Raw genomic sequence first — 17,998 nt, 5'->3', positions numbered from 1 at the left:
AAACAACAGGTCACCAATGGAGTTCCGCCGCAAAGCATCACCGACGTCCAAAAGCTTCAACAATATGCCATCAGTAAGCAAGGTCAAGCTCACAACGGTCTGTAATGTTCAGTGTGTGGTGCATTTGTACTTCATGCCTAGCGGCACCACCATAAACTTTGGAAGGTACTGCGAGACCCTCAGAAAACGGAAAGCACGAATGCGAATTGTTCGTCCAGATATGGAGCACGCTCTGTTGTAATATGACAATGCCAGATCACACACGAGTGATAACGATATCCGCAACAATCAGGCGTCTTGGGTCCACTGTCACTGATCATCCTCCAGGCAGTCACGACTTGGCCCCATCTGATTTTCATCTGTTTCCAAAACCTCAATGACCCGTTAGAGCACTTCACTTTGATAATGATTCAAGCGGTGCAAGCAGAGGTGGGGTTGTGACCCTGTCAACAAACTCAAACCTTCTATAGTGACGGTATCAACAAATTGTTTCTCAATAGGAGAAATGATTTCGTCGCCAGGGTGACTGTGTTGTGAAATAAATATGCAGACATAAACAATAAAGATGTATAACGACTATAACGTTTGAAACTTCCTGGCAGATTAAAACTGTGTGCCGGGCCGAGACTCGAACTCGGGACCTTTGCCTTTCGCGGGCAAGTGCTCTACCAACTGAGCTACCCAAGCACGACTCACGCCGCGTCCTAACAGCTTTACTTCTGCCAGTACCTCGTCTCCTTTACAGAAGCTCTCCTGAGAACCTTGCAGCACTAGCACTCCTGAAAGAAAGGATATTGCGGATACCGGCAGAAGTAAAGCTGTGAGGACGGGGCTTGAGTCGTGCTTGGGTAGCTCAGTTGGTAGAGCACTTGCCCGCGAAAGGCAAAGGTCCCGAGTTCGAGTCTCGGCCCGGCACACAGTCTTAATCTTCCAGGAATTTTCATATCAGCGCATACTCTGCTGCAGAGTGAAAATCTCGTTCTGGACGATGACGTTTGTTTGATTTAAAAAGCCTTTAAGAGTTCCCACATTAAAAAATCGTCGGCATTAGTTTTTAGCATGCCCTCGTATATTTGCGAAGATACTTCGTTCTGTATTCCACTAATCCCAGTGTAAAATATGAGGAGTAAATTTACGGTATAATTTCCGCCCTTCCCCAGTGGTTTGCTTTATGGTATAATTACGAATATTTTTTACTCATATCGTAAGATATTCCCATCGATTACGGATTCTGTATGGGCCGAGCGACGAGCCGGCTGTATCTTAGGGGGAGGGGGGCGTTGGAGACGCGGGGCGAATGCCCGGGGGAAAAAATGAAGGAGACGAGGGTAGGAAACACAACTGGGAAACGAGTTGTTGGCGCAGTTTTAGCAGGCCACTACCGTTACGCTCCGGATATCTCTTCTAGGAGCGGCGTTCAGTCATTGGACGTCACGTCAGCGAGACTGTAAGACACAGCTATATTTCTCCCTCCCGTAGGCGAATAGGACAGTAATGGCATCACCGCAGTCCCGGCAGATAGATACATTTCGATTTGTCGCAGGGACCGGAGGGGAGCGCTGTTTGCGCCCGTAAAGGAAGTAGGTGCAGGCGGGAGATGGGACACTGCAAACGGCTCTTTAACCAGCGCACAGATTCCTTCCGGGCCGGCACTGGCTTCCGGCCGTACAATTTCGGGAGCGCAGTGAGCGCCAGAAATATTTCGGTGGTGGGGGGGAATGACAAATGATAATTGTGCCAACGCTTTTACCCCGGCGCGCCTCTGACAAAAGGCCGATAAGGGACGCAGACATTCATCTCGTGTTTTCGGTGGGAAGATGGCGCTCGGAGCTGTGGCCGGCCACAGATAGCTAGCCGCACTTGGCTGTCCGTGTTTCTCATTACGCTGAGAGACCCGGCACGTCATCCTACGGAGTGCTCTCAGCAGCACGCGCCTTCATCTGGACTAGAGTGCTGTCGCCCGACATGCAGGCTTTTTCTTCAAGTCTTGTATCTGTCGCCTTCACTGGTCGAAGAAGAGGACCGCGCGTTTCATCATTACCGGTGAAGAAAAAGTCGCTTTCGTGCTCTTCCGAAACTATACAAGGCGTATCACAATTAATAGCGAAAGCTCACTCTGACCATCTTCAACCCGGCAGCAGTGTGTAGGAGTGTGGTACATCCCTTATGACGAATTTCTACTTCTACATCTACATACATACTCCGCAATCCACCATACGGTGCGTGGCCGAGGGTACCTCGTACCACAACTATCATCTTCTCTCCCTGTTCCACTCCCAAACAGAACGAGAGAAAAATGACTGCCTATATGCCTCTGTACGAGCCCTAATCTCTCTTATCTTATCTTTGTGGTCTTTCCGCGAAATATAAGTTGGCGGCAGTAAAATTGTACTGCAGTCAGCCTCAAATGCTGGTTCTCTAAATTTCCTCAGTAGCGATTCACGGAAAGAACGCCTTCTTTCCTCTAGAGACTCCCACCCGAGCTCCTGAAGCATTTCCGTAACACTCGCGTGATGATCAAACGTACCAGTAACAAATCTAGCAGCCCGCCTCTGAATTGCTTCTATGTCCTCCCCCAATCCGACCTGATAGGGATCCCAAACGCTCGAGCAGTACTCAAGAATAGGTCGTATTAGTGTTTTATAAGCGGTCTCCTTTACAGATGAACCACATTTTCCCAAAATTATACCCATGAACCGAAGACGACTATCCGCCTTCCCAACAACTGCCATTACATGCTTGTCCCACTTCATATCGCTCTGCAATGTTACGCCCAAATATTTAATCGACGTGACTGTGTCAAGCGCTACACTACTAATGGAGTATTCAAACATTACAGGATTCTTTTTCGTATTCATCTGCATTAATTTACATTTATCTATGTTTAGAGTTAGCTGCCATTCTTAACACCAATCACAAATCCTGTCCAAGTCATCTTGTATCCTCCTACAGACACTTAACGACGACAACTTCCCGTACACCATAGCATCATCAGCAAACAGCCGCACATTGCTATCCACCCTATCCAAAAGATCATTTAAGTAGATAGATAACAACCGAGGACCTACTGGGGCACTCCAGTTGATACCCTCACCTGCGATGAACACTCACCATCGAGGACAACATACTGGGTTCTATTACTTAAGAAGTCTTCGAGCCACTCGCATACTTGGGAAGAAATCCCATATGCTCGTACCTTAGTTAGGAGCCTGCAGTGGGCCACCGAGTCAAATGCTTTCCGGAAGTCAAGGAATATGGCATCCGTCTGATACCCTTCATCCATGGTTCGAAAGATATCATGTGAAAAAAGGGCGAGTTGCGTTTCGCAGGAGCGATGCTTTCTAAAGCCGTGCTGATTTCTATATCACTAGATGACATGTGACATGCTTTGTGGTTCTAGGTTGCTACTACGAGATGTCAGTAGAGTGGTATAAGCGTGTTTTTTAACTTAAGCTGAGAGTAGGACGTCGTGAGATGCTGTTGAAACAACTTTGAGAATGCTGGGATTTGTGAACCTCTAACGCACCACTGTCGCCCACTAAGAAGAAAAGGTCAAGGTATGTATTTTGCGGAAGATATGATGTTTCATCGGACAACGAATACCAGACATTGTTATATACGGATTGTTATGGGCCAGAAGGGGACAACGTCTGATCATTGATTGATCACGTAACTAATGAGGAGCCAATTGATTTCGATGACGGAGATGAAGAGGATGATGTTATTGTCAGTGATCACGACATATCGTCAGAGTAGGAATGAGATGACAACGATGAAGATGAGGTCAGTGACAGTTGTTACCTGGCAAAAGATGTAACTATAAAATGCGGATAACAATATTCACGGCGTCATTTCAGAAGGTTACATATTATTATCTATCTTGCAGGCGTCGTTGGTGATGCCAAACAAAGAGTTACACCATTAAAGTGTTGCAATGTTTTTACATTTTCTGATATCATTGAAGAAATTGTTTTGTTTACAAATAAGCGCACAGACAGTCAGAGAGGGAGGTATTCACAAGAAAACGCAGTAAAACTTATACTGAAGCGCGAGATGATGGCAGGGGGCTCCTGTGTTTAGCAGCACCCTAGAAGGCAAGTAAATTGAATTTGGAATACCTTTTGGGCATCTGATGGAACTAGGATAAAGATTTTTTGGGCTACTGTGTCCCTCCAAAGATTCAGATTACTCTTCCGCTGTGCTCGTTTTGATGACCGAGATACTGGAGCAGCTGTGATGGAAGTAGAAACATTGTCTGCAGTTAGAGACGTTCGCAACCAGTTTGTAACTGTAAGGAGCTCTTCTCTGTTAGTGAATATGTTACATTGGATGAGAAATTAAAAACATAAGACACAATTTTTGTAACTAGTGCGTGACTAATAATTAATAAATAATATTTCGTTTTATTACTGTCACTGTGCATTAATGCCATACAATAATATTAATCCGTAGTAATACCTTACAGTTGGTTAAACCACTAATTTCAATGTTAAAATGTTCGATACCTGTAAAAAAAACTAGATGGGATGTGCTACACCTCACACATCACCAGCGTTAGAATTCCAGGTCACATCACTACCAGGTTTAGCGGCTAAAATGATCTAGCAACGATGAATTCGCAAACGAGCCGTTGCGAATAACAGGTTACGAGTCGATACTGGCTTCAATATGAAATATTGTCCCAGTTAGTACAGATGCACCTGAGATGTAAACTTATCGTTTTAAGTTTCCATCTGATCGAGACCAAATTTCACCCTTGACGAGTCACAGTTGGCGCATGTGGTACATGTTTGCTGGTGCTAATTTAAGACGGCGTCTAACGCGCCTGTATGATTAAAGACGGGTAGGTCGAGCAGGGGTATGCCTTGATGTCAACGATCACCTGACCTCAGTCCTCTGAATTTTCGTATCTTGTGTCATCTCAGAAGTCAAGTACAAGCTAGTCACTCTGATACGGTCAAAATGCAGGAGCACTGACTCGTAAATTGTATCAAAAAATGCAGAAACTCTACGTGGCAAGGACTCAACATGTTGCTGGAAGCACCCCCCCGCCCCACAGAAACACTGAGCTATGCTGCCTCTATAGCCGTCCATAATTGCGAAAGTGTTGCCGGTGCAGGATTTTGTGCACGAACGAATCTTTCGATTAGGCCCGTAAATGTTCGATGGAATTCATCTGGGGCGATCTGAGTGGCCAAATCATTCGCTCGAATTGCCGAATATGTTCTTCAAACCTATCGAGAACAATTGTGGCCCTCTGACGCGGCGCATTATCATAAAAATTTCATCGTTGTTTGAGAACATTAAGCCAATGATGGCTGAAAAGGATCTCCAAGTGTAGGAACATAATCATCGCAAGTCAGTGATCCACGGGGCCGCTACCAGTTTGCACAGTGTTTTGTTGACAACTTGGGTTCATGGCTTCGTAGGGTCTGTGCCAAACTCGAACTCCACCATCAGCTCTTACCAACTGAAATCGGGACTCAAGTGACCAGGCCACAGTTTTCTAGTCGTTTAGGGTCCAATCGATACGGTCAAGAGCCCAGGAGAGGCCTTGCTCGCCGCCCCCCCTCCCCCAATCCATTCATTACACCCAAACTAACGATTCCTTGATGCCTCAGGATGTGTTGCGTCAACTTTTTTTAAAATGAAGTTGTGCCATAATTTTTATCCTCAGTTAGAATCAGTACCTCTTCATCAATTAAATAATCTACCACATTCCATTCTCTTCTTGTCCGAACTGTCTATTGTCCATATTACTCTTCTGTACAAGGCAACACTTCAGACAAATACCTTCAGAACAAACTTGCTAATGCTTGGATTTAAATCAGATTTTTGCATATTCCCCTTTTTAGGAACCGCTTTTCTTACTAATCTCGGGCGGCATTTTATGTACACACTACTTCTGCCACCCTGTGTTATTTTGCTGCCATAATAACAAAAGATTATCTGCTACTTCTAGTTTCGCATTTTATAATATAATTCTCTCAGCATCGCATGATTTGGGAGAACGATAGGCAAAAACCAGTACGCCAAATCACTCTGACGGCAAAAATTTCGAGTAGAGCATTTCTACCCTAGGGAAGCAAGGAAGGAGGATGACGTCTTCAACGACAGCGACACCATCAGAGACGGAGCAAAAGCTCAACTGGGTAAAGAAGCGGCCACGGCTCTCTTCAAGGGGCCACCTTGACATGGTGTAGAGGAAACACGAAAAAACGCAGCCTAGAATCTAGCTATCTGGACACGGTATTTTACACGTTCTTCCTGTGCGAGTCTGGTGCTTTGACCATTCAGCAGTATTTGACAGTCCTATCTCCTGTGAAGCGAGAGGCGTGACACTGCTGACAGGTTCGTGGCGCCTTCAGCAGACAACAGGCGTCATTTCTAATACATAGTTCTCACGCCCGATCTTCTGTAATGAAATAGTTTAGATGTCACTTGTGAGAGAAACAACGAAAAGCTGTTCGGGAGAGCTGTGAGATGCAACTGGGATGGACGCAGGGCACTGCCCGGGCGAATGTCACGAATGGCCCAAAATCAATTGAGCTGGCCGGTCGCTCGCTTCACCGCACAGATGACGCCGCGCGAGTCCTCGCGGATGGCAATCACACGATGCCCACGATTACAGTTGCCAGCTGTTCTAAAAAGAGGGGTCTCATTTTGCTGTTAAATGATTCAAGAGACGCAACGTTCGTCAGAATTTCTCCTCAACTTACTGACTCGTCATTTTCGTTTATCTGTTACTGTTTTATTGCATTTTATGCTTTAGGAATAAATAACTTAAGCAAACTGACTTCCGGAAGTATCACTTCCCTAGACGCGCGCTTCTCGCCCCCTTACATATAAAGACTGCTTCTACAAGAACAACACAGTGGAAAAAAATTCGGCGTAGATGATAACGTGCGACTGTTGATTGTAGTAATATTTTATATTTAATGTATGTTTCTTCTTTTTCCTTTCTTCGCATGCTAAAGTCTGTTTCCTCCAGTATCCCTCAATCTACCATGAGGTTGTCACTCCATCTTTTCCTTGGACGGCCAATATATCTTTTACCAGATGGTAATTTGTATCTTATGATTTTCACAATCTTCCGTTCATGCACCCTGCCTATGCGTTCGTTCCATTTCTGCTTTCTCTTATGTACCCACTCATTAACGGAGTCCACTTAATATCCTTTTCTAATGGTTCCGCTTCTCTGTCTCGCAGTGTATTTCCTGTAATCCTTCGTAGAATTTTCATTTCCTTGGTTTCCAAAATCTTTTTGTTTTTGATGTTTCCGGTCTTGTCTCAGTTGTGTTCGTCATAATTGGTCTCACAACTGTCTTGTATATCCTAGACTCTGCATCTTTTCCTACGTCTTTGGTTTTTTTTTCAAATAGTATCATTTAAACACCCTGCCACTTTATTTTCATTTTCTACGTGTTCTATCACTTCCGTTTCGACAGTTCCACTCCTGCACAGGTTTTTGGCTGGCATGTAAAATCTGTGTAAAAGTTTCTGCATGTCAGTGCCTTTTTTATCACCTCGTCCATGACTACATCAAAAGTAATTTCTTTGTTATTTCTTGTGACACACTTTTATTCACAGTACGAACGGATGTTTGTGTGTTACATTTGACGACAGTTGTTATCGAAGCCGGAAGAAATGTTAAATGAAGGTGTACATATCGCGAACGGTCACAAATCCCTCACAGTTGCCGTTCGGAAGGATTTCTTATTGTTGTTTGCATGCGTTTGGCCACACTACAGATTGTTAAATCAATGTAAATGAATTAGCCTGATCTCTCCTTTCGAAGAACGAACTGCGACTATTGTAACTGCGATTATTAAGCCTTGTGTAGAACATTCGGTAACGTTTCAGAAGGTGCTATATTCTAACATCAAAAGCTGGGCCATTTATAAATTGTAGTATCCGAAAATTCATTATAGAAGCGTACTTCCCAAACCGGTGGGTTCAATATGTGAATGTTAAAATTACACGACAGCCACTTGCAGATACCGTACGTAACCATCTACCCATACTGACCCTGACAGGACAGTCAGCACCGACCGGCCACCGTGTCGTCCTCTGCCAAAGGAATCGTATGGATGCAGTATGGAGAGGCGTGCGGTCAGCACAATTCTCTCCCGACAGTTGTCCGTTCATCAGCCCTCTATGCCGCTACTTCTCACTCAAGTAGCTCCTCAGTTTGCATCACCGGGCTGAGTGCCTAATCTGGTCCTCCCAACAAGGAAAAAATCCTTGTTAGTACTGAGAATTGAACCGGGCTCGTCTGCAGAAGAGTCAAATAGTGAATGAAGGAGGGCGTGCGGAAAAATAATACTCTTCAAAGGAGCATATGGCTAAAATGATTTAGGACAATCACAGGTGTCCGGAAGGAACAGCACCTGGCCCGGATTTCATTCAGTACATCGCGAGATGGCAGAGCTATTTTTTAATACTGGAGGAAAGGATTTAAATCTTTTTACCGATTTAGATGGTTATGTGAAATACCAAACCGTATCAAGACACTCAATTTTAAAGGCATTATGTCGTAAAGCACACGACCGACAAGGAGAAATACGTCAAGAAAGAATGCAAAGCAGTAATCCTCGAACTAAAAGCCAACCTGTCAAACGAAGTAAGTTATCATTGTTTTAAAAAATGCACTATGTGATCAAAAGTATTCGAACACGTGGCTGAAAATTACTTCAAGTTCGTGGCGCACTGCAGCAGTAATGCTGGAATTCAGTACAGTGTTGGTCTACCCTTAGCCTTGACGACAGCATCCACTCTCGCAGGCATGCGTTCTTTGGCTTTCAGCAACGTTAACTCTTCAGCCACGTACAAAGCAGAGTAACCTTTGGGGTGCCCTGCGTCGTCGAAGATGTATTAAAAAGAATAGAAACGTGAGAAGGTTTCCGCTGTCGCGTGAGTCCACAGTTAGGAGAAAAAATGGTCGGACAAGGTATTTGCGACAAGGATGATTGGTCGAGACAGAAATGCTAGCGCGCCTGTGAGACTGGCCGCGGCAGGCCAGCGCGTGTGAGAGCGGGAGAGGCCGGCGACGCGACGCTAACTGAGACGGAGGGCCGCCGTGTCGCCGCAGATGGAGAGTAATCGCCGCCACGCCTGGTGCACGCACCCCCTGCTGCGGCTCGTCCGCTCCCCGACAAACACTACATTCCGCCTGCGCGCTAAAAAACCACGTCAAAAACCTAGGCTCTGGTAGCAAAGTTTCTTTTGTTAGGCGAAATCGCTGATTAATATTGGAGCACCAGGAAATTTACTTACGCTGAGGTGACAAAGGTCGTGGGATAGCTCTCAATATCGTGTGGGGATCTCCTTTTGCCTCGCGTAGAGCAGCAACTCGACGTGGCATACACTCAATATGTCGTTGGAAGTCCCCATACTGCCCCTAGTGCCGGCCGTAATAATGAAACTGTTGCTGGTGCACGATATTCTGCACGAAATGACCTCTCGAATATGTCCCATAATTGTCCGATGAGTCGCCAAATCATTGGCTCGAATTGCCGAGAATGTTCTTCAAACCAATCATGAACAGTTGTGGCAGGTTAAGTTTGGCAATTCTGTCACCGACGAGAGATTTCCTGCAAGGCACGGAATTATCCTGCTAAATTCACTTGATTTTTGGTGTCATTCTCATTGAATTATCGTTGTGGTTTTCGGGCGGAGTGGCCGTGCGGTTCTAGGCGCTACACTCTGGAACCGAGCGACCGCCTTGGGCATGGATATGTGTGATGTCCGTAGGTTAGTTAGGTTTAATTAGTTCTAAGTTGTAGGCGACTGATGACCTCAGAAGTTAAGTCGCATAGTGCTCAGAGCCATTTGAACCATTTTTTGTGCCTCTTCTCGTGGAAATGTGCAAAAGAACATACGCTGTTTTGATCCTACAGGCACTATGAAATAAGGCACAAAGGAATTAAAGACATCAGCAGCTGCCGATGGGCACGGATTTACATTAAAGGATCAAGCTGAAAATTTGTGCCAGATCGGGACTCGAAGCTGAGTCTGCTGCTTACTAGGCATATGGGCTACCCACAACGCCATCTGGACACAGTGGTCACCACAGCCGCAATGACTATCCCACGACGCCTCGCGTTAGACCCAAATTCTCAAGTTATACCACACACTACTGCTCATTAGCCTCATTACATATCTGACAGAGCAGGCACCATATATATATATATATATATATATATATATATATATATATATATATATATATATATATATATATAAGGCAATGACGGACAGTGATGCCTTGAGTGAAGAAGCACAACAAGTTCGAAGTCTTATGGGAGTTAGCGAGATGCTGCAAGTAATGAGGCTAATGAGCAGGGGCATTACATCAGCAGTGTAGTATAAATTCAGAATTTTGATCTGATGGGATGCATGGTAGGGTAAATTGTCCGGTTGTGGTGACCACTGTTTCTGAATTGCGTAGAGGTAAGCGCATCCTTCTAATAAGCAAGAGACTTGGTTTGAATCCACAAATTTTCAACTTGCCCAATTTGTATAAGTCCAACGGGAAGCTAAGGTCTTTAATTCCTTTGGTATGGCGCGTTGTCATCCATAACATTGTTTATTGGGAACATGAAGTACATGAATGGCTGCAGATTGTCTCCAACTAGCCCAACGTAAACATTTGTAGTCAATAATCGGTTTAGGTGGACCAGAGGACCCAGTCTAATGGAGCCACCATTAGCTTTCACGGTGTCTTGCCGACAACGTTGGTGCATTGCTTCTTGGGGTCTGCGCCACACTCAAACCCTACTACCAGTTCTTACCATCTGAAATCAAGGCCAATTTTCCAGCCGTCTAGGATTCAACTGATCTGGTCACGAGCCGAGAAGAGCTGCTGTAGGCGATGTCGTGCCCTTAGCAAGGGCACTCGCTTCGGTCGTCTCTTGCCATAGCCCATTAACAAATTTCACCACACTGTCCTATCGGATATGTTAGTCGTACGTCTCACATTCATTTCTGCGTTTATTTCATGCGGAGTTGCTTGTCTGTTAGCACTGACAACTCTGTGCAAACGCCGCTGTTCTCTGTCGTTTGGTGAAGGCTGTCGGCCACTGTGTTGTCCACGTTGAGAAGTAATGCCTGAAATTTGGTATCCTCGGCACACTTTGTACACTGTGGATCTCAGAATACTGAATTCTCTAACGATTTCCGAAATGTAATATCCCATGCGTCTAGATCCGACTACCAATTCGCGTTCAAAGTTTGTTACTTCCCGACGTGCGGTTTTAATCACGCCGGAACCATTTTCGCGTGAATCTCCTGAGTAAAACTGACAACTCCGCCAATGGACTATACTTTTATAATTTTTATATGCGTTATTACCGCTAGTCTTTTCGCCATAAGTGAGCAAGAGGAAGGAGAAAAATGCAAAAACGCTCATAGCTTATCAGGTTTGCATTTTAGAGCCCATGTTTACTAGAGATTTATGATGTAGACATCGCAAACCTGGCTACATTGTGCCCATTGTGCCGTTGCGCTGAAATGCTAATGATTTGCATATGAGTATCCACGCATATAGACACTTCATAATACGTATTTGTTTCTCAATATAGTTACTCTCGTGACAAACGCATATCTCCTAAAGAGAGTATGTTGATACTGCCACCATCAGCATCATCAGGGTGTCGCAATTTTAATGGGTAATTATAATGAATAATATTTTAGATCGCCTGCCCATTTGTTGGAATAGCGAACCTTCTAAACAAAGAACAGTAAAAATGAAGTTACGATAGGTCAGTATGTAATACTTTTCCCTTAGTATTGCTATTTTGCTTTGAAGTATTGAATGTGATTATCGGTGAACTTTTCAAAATTGCGGGGCACTTAGTAAACAAAATGAAGAATTCTCCACTTTTTATGAGGGCGTGGTGAAAAGTAATGCCTTCGTACTTTTTATGTGAAAAATCTCTTTAAAAAATAAAACAAACGTCATTAACATTCTACATCTCTCCGCTACGGTCGCAAGTTCGAATCCTGCCTCGGGCATGGATGTGTGTGGTGTCCTTAGGTTAGTTAGGTTTAAGTAGTTCTAAGTTCTAGGGGGCTGATGACCTCAGAAGTTAAGTCCCATAGTACTCGGAACCATTTGAGCCGTTCTACATCTCTATTCTTTATGTGTGCATATCTGCATCCCTCGGCCACAAGGAGTCTCCGAATTGTAAAGTGCAAAATGGCGGTGTGTGCAACGTAATTATACCAGTACGTGAGAAACAGCGTGCTGCGATCGAGTTTGCAGTTTGAAGAATTTCTCCACACATGGAGCACCCTCTCCTTCAGCATGACAGTGACAAGACCAGGCACGAGAGCTGTGACGTCTCCAACAATACGACGCCTCGGATTCAAAAAAATGGTTCAAATGGCTCTGAGTACTATGGGACTTAACATCTGAGGTCATCAGTCCCCTAGAACTTAGAACTACTTAAACCTAACTAACCTAAGGACATCACACACATCCATGTCCGAGGCAGGATTCGAACCTGCGACCGTAGGGGTCACGCGGTTCCAGACTTAAGCGCCGAGAACCGCTCGGCCACACCGGTCGGCACCTCGGATTCACTGTCATTTATTGTCCTCTTTACAGTCGCAACTTCACTCCATCGGACTTCCGTCTGTTTCCAAACCTTAAAGAAGACCACCGAGGACTTCACTTTTTTTGATAGTGATGAAGCTGTGCAAGGAGGGATGAAGCCGTGGTTCCGTTAACATGATCAAACATTCTGTAGTGACGGTATCAACAAACTGGTCTCTCATTGGGAGAAACGTATTCGTCGGCAGGGTGATTGTGTTCAAAAAATGGTTCAAATGGCTGTGAGCACTATGCGACTTAACTTCTGAGGTCATCAGTCGCCTAGAACTCAACTAATTAAGCCTATCTAACTTAAGGACATCACACACATCCATGCCCTACCGTAGCGGTCGCTCGGTTCCAGACTGCAGCACCTAGAACCGCACGGCCACTCCGGCCGGCAGGTGTTTGTGTTGAAAAATAAATATGTAGACTTGAAAAACAAAGATGCAGAATGTTAAAAACGATTGTTTTACGTAAAAAGCTTAGAAGGTATTCACGTAATAAATTTGGACGCATTATTTTTCAGCACGCCCTGTAGGAAACTAATGCCTGATGAGTGAAGCAGGAAGGACATAAGAAGCATATCAGCATACGCAGACAAGACATTTCTCGCTAAAATAAGTGTGCTGGTGTCAACATCAGCCTCAAGTGAATTCAAGTGAGCGCTGAAAAGACTATTTCTTTCTCTCATAAGCTTTAATCAGCAGAACTTAAAAACATTTAGGCTCTATTTCCGGTCCAAGATCAAACTAAACAAGAAAAGTAACACTATCTGGGGCTGGACTCACACTCATTCACTTGTGTGTTCACAGACCATATTGCAGCACTTACTGACTGGCAATGACGAACAGGGAAACGGAGTACTACCGGTAGCAAGATAATAAAATTATCTCGATCTCCCATTGCTATGAATGAGACAGATACTGATTGAACAGCCACAGAACATTTGGTAAAACAATTTTCTGTTGCTGACTCTACGTCTAACAGCAGAAAATCAATCATTTCAATGGCCAACTTTACTTCTGGCAACTCGTCTTGCATTTCCACCATCGATGGCAAGAACAACAACTCGCGCCTTCGGTGTATACATGCCGGCCTTACGGCACTGCGCGGCGTATTGTGGGAGGTATATTCCGGAGGCGTTCGCCACGAAACCAGGAGTTACCGCTTATATCCGTCCTCGCATGAGAGACAACATGTAAAAGTGACCTGTCATTATGGGTTGATATATCCCACGGGGTTCATTTTTGGAACACAACCTACGACTAGCTTAGGGACAGAAGGGATGACACTTCCTGTAGGACCTGTTCATCATTTTGCAGGACAATGCTCAAGCACGTACAGTGCTAGCTGTTACTGATTTGTTTGACTGATGGGGCTGCTAAGTGGTATACCAGCTACTGCACTCCCGTGACTTAAACCCTCGTGAGTTCAACTCGATTTTTCAACTGAAGGAAACATTTCACGGCATTCGCTTCAGGAGTGCTACAACTTCGTCGGGCAATAGACCGCCACCGCTCGAACTGTCAACACAACTGGCACTACTAAGAATATCCTACGACTTCCACATCGTTGGCAACGGGTTATACACAATGCTGGTGACTACTTTGAAGGACAGTAAAACTTTTAAAACACGTATCTATTTTGTGCGAGCTGTAAATAAATAGTTGCCACTATTAAAAAAAGTTCCAACCTCGTAACTTGCCTGCTATGAAAGTACGTCGGCTTAAGGCACAAGTGCATTGAAGATTTATTGAAAAAGCGTTGGTTTGGTTCCACATGTTATTATTAAATATGAGGTAATTGTAAATGTGCAGTTACAGCCAGCAGGACACGACAAAGTGAAAAACATATACTCAGATGTCTGTTTCCTGTAATATAGTGTGTTGGAATGTAAAAGGTTGCCGGCTCGCGTGCTTTCTAAAATGTTTTTTCCTCATTTTCTCGTTTTGTGAAAAATTCTACAGCTTTCTTATTACTTTAACTGCAATATGTTCTGCAATACTATGTATTATTATGTATAAAGAAGAGCAATTTCGTTCAGGAGCGAGGTAATTCGATTTTGCAAATATTACTGAACACGGCACTGGCTGATCCCTCGCAATTCAGGACAGACAGAACATGACAAGCTCGCCGACAAAGGAGAAAATGTGCATTTTAATGGACGCAATGGATGAGGAGCAGTGTTAGCATAATGTTAGAAGGAACAATTGCCACAATAAGCATTGCCTAGCCAAGGCGCTTTCCCTCGTCTTTGAAAAAGTAAATGCATTAGGCCGGATTTGACGGTTCCTTAGGAATACCAAATAAAGATTTTAAATATTCGTAACATTTGTTTATTGTAAGTTTCTTCGCCTATCTTCGACGATTCATTTACATTAACAAACTGTGAGGTGTACGCGCCAGATACGTCGACAACTGCCGTTAAAGAACGTTGCGATGGCATATCAAGTTGAGGAGCACGTTTCGTGTAATGTGCCAGCTCGTTTCTGAGCGAGTAGTTAAAAACCACGTTCGACGTGCTCAACGGTGAGAAACATATTGCTTGTGAGGATGGATCGACTACTGTACGTTGTTACTTTCTCACTGGATTGACCAGGGGACCTCACGACCTGCTCTGCTTTTTTAGACTTTGTTCATACTTATAAGATTTGGAAGTCAGTGTTCAAACATTAGTTTACTACAGCAGTGCCACTCAGTTATCAAAAAACTCAAAAAATTGCGTTCAAAATTAAAGATTTCCGAGGGTTGTTGAGCACCATACATTTATTACGTAACTGACACTGGCGCGCGGGTAAAAGAGTGTACAGCGTAAAAGGCTTGTAATCCTAACGTCACTGGTTCGAATTTAGCTAGTAGCAACGTTTTTATACTTTTATTTGAACTCCATATATATAAAGGTGGGAGTGTTTAAAAAAGTATTGGATCATTTTTAATAAAAATAACATTTTTTAGTTTAAATGAGTAATCGGATGAAAATGCCAATATTCACAAGAAACTGAAATTTAATGGCAAATGCGAAACATGAAATAGGGAATTACATACTTTCTAATTTGTAGAAATTGAACCGTCTTATCGATATATATAATTTTTCATTTAACGTAGTTATTTCAAATGTCTGTATCAAATGTTAATATATTTTCATTCGGCTGGTAATTAAAAATAAAAATAAGCTATTTAAAAATTTCGTTCAGAATTCGCTATTCAACATTTTGCATTTGATAATAAATATGCAGCTGAAGTAAAAATTAAACAAGTTGCCTTAATGAGGATTCGAACTAGCGACCATACTATTACACAATCAGTGATACGCTCTCAGCTATCGGCAATACCAGGTAAATAACAAAGTGACGACCTTTTATCATGTGTTAATGTGCTACAGCACACTGTAAATATTGCACTAAAATGTTGACATCCCTCTTAGTTTGTGAGCTTGAAATCGCTCTAAAATTACGCGATTCCTCTTCGAATGCGTGCTGGTATGCAAACAAAATGGACGAAAACATGTTTTCCTCGATAACGAGAAACCAGTGTCAATTACTGAAATGATCCTGAATGAGACGAGATACTGATAGAAGTAAAGCTGCGAGGACGGGGCGTGAGTCGTGCTTGGGTAGCTCAGTTGGTAGAGCACTTGCCCGCGAAAGGCATAGGTCCCGAGTTTGAGTCTCGGTACGGCACACAGTTTTAATCTTCCAGGAAGTTTCTGCTGAAATGATTATAAGCCGCGCTACGATCAACTCAGAGAAGGGACGCAGCTGTATCTTGAAAAACTGCGCGTCCTCTGCTGCGCTACGAGTGCTATCTTGCTACATTGGTAAAACTTCGCGCGAGCTGTCACTAGTCACAGTTAACGCTCGGATATCTTGTAATTTTTAAACGATTTTTTCGAGTGTTTTTGAGAATTTCATTGTCTTTCATAGGAAATTCGTGTCCAGGCCCTGACATTTAAATACTGTGTGATGTAAACTGTTGAGGGCAGAGCAGCCGGCAGGATCCCCTTTTGAGACAAGAAACTTGGTCGTGTAAAAGGAGCTTTGGTGCTTATAAGGATTCGAAATAGCGTTGTGAACCGAGCACTAGGAAAGACGTCACGCACTAACAGCGGGCTAAGGCCGGTAGAGATTTTAATGCAATGAGCGCCAGAAAGCTGTAGCGAGGGACCGCGTCAAAGAGCCCCGGCCTAGCAGGTGGATGAGCGCCGTCACTCGATTATCGCTGCCCGGGCAGGCTCGGGCCTAACCGCGTTAGGCGCCGAGCTGTGCCGCCCCGGGCAGCGCCTAGCCCGGGGGGCTACGACGGCCAGGGCGGCGTCACCCACGCCACGACTCAGTCGCCGCCAATTTATTTTACGGCTCCGCAGACACGGGCGCATAAAATGCACACCGGCTGCTCTTCTTTCCTTTTTGTGCGCCCTACCCGACACGACCCGAACGACCTCTTCTCTCTCTCTCTCTCTCTCTCCCTCTCCCTCTCCCTCTCCCTCTCCCTCTCCCTCTGTACACTATATATTCCTATATTCCTTCCTTTTCTCTCTGGCCGCGCTGTAGCCGGCTCCGGATGCGCTCCGGGCAATATTCGCCTTTCCTGAGCTGCACTTCCTCTCCTAGCAGCCGGCATAATTGAAACACTTAGTCCGTCCGCAGCTAGACGGGACGCTGCCAGCGAGACACCTCGAATAATTAAGTCGTCCTCGCCATTTGCTTCCGAGATAACAACTGGCTGCCGGCAGCTAAATAGTTCCATCCAGTATTTTCACGGCGCAGAAAGGGGAGTATAAAAATAATTAAGCTTGTTTTATGTCGAGGGACAGCCGGAAGAAAGAACGCCGTGCTCTTCGTCGTTGCACGAAATTCCTCAGACAGCTTGAAGTTCGTTTTTTCGAAAGGATATTTCCATCATCAGACTGTATATTATGTGTTTATTTCACTACTTAGATTTGGGATTTAGACCATTTTCAAGTCAAAAATCATCTGATTTGTATGAAACACATGTCATCGTCGAAAAGTATATGTCACATTATATAAACTACTTGTTTCATTAATAAGTGTGAGAACATATCTGCGATACGTAGAAGGGCTGGAAACCAGTGTGTCTAGCGAATGTAGTGAAGCTGTGTTGTAGATTAGACGTCCAAATAACAGGTTTGAGTTCATGTTTACATGCAGTAAAACGATGTGTTTTGGACGCCTAATTTACGACACAGCTTCACTACATTCGCCAGACATGCAAGTTTTCAGCCCTTTTACGTATCGCGGATATACTCTCACACTTACTTTCGAGACAACTGGTACATATAACCCGATATGTATTTTTCGACGCTGTTCTTTTCAAACTCCAGAATTATGCACTTTCCATCAACTACGCCCGCCTTATTGCATCCTTCATCTCCAAGCGCCG

The 17,998-nt window shown here is 44.2% G+C and overlaps 1 protein-coding gene and 2 non-coding genes across 5 annotated transcripts in view; 1 reads left to right on the top strand and 2 right to left on the bottom strand.

Moving 5' to 3' along the window:
* LOC126365953 (translational regulator orb2) overlaps positions 1–17,998 on the bottom strand; it is a 1,712,650-nt gene that overhangs the window by 55,699 nt on the left and 1,638,953 nt on the right. The window lies entirely within an intron of this gene.
* Trnas-cga (transfer RNA serine (anticodon CGA)) lies at positions 614–688 on the bottom strand. The gene has a single exon. It is a non-coding gene; the product is annotated as a tRNA-Ser (tRNA).
* On the top strand, positions 842–916 carry Trnas-cga (transfer RNA serine (anticodon CGA)). Its single transcript has one exon. It is a non-coding gene; the product is annotated as a tRNA-Ser (tRNA).

The sequence above is a fragment of the Schistocerca gregaria genome, chromosome 4 (genome assembly GCF_023897955.1).
Source record: "Schistocerca gregaria isolate iqSchGreg1 chromosome 4, iqSchGreg1.2, whole genome shotgun sequence".
NCBI lineage: Eukaryota > Metazoa > Arthropoda > Insecta > Orthoptera > Acrididae > Schistocerca > Schistocerca gregaria.
The sequence above is the reverse complement of the archived record's forward strand: the minus strand, read 5'-3'. Positions and strand labels throughout refer to the sequence as shown.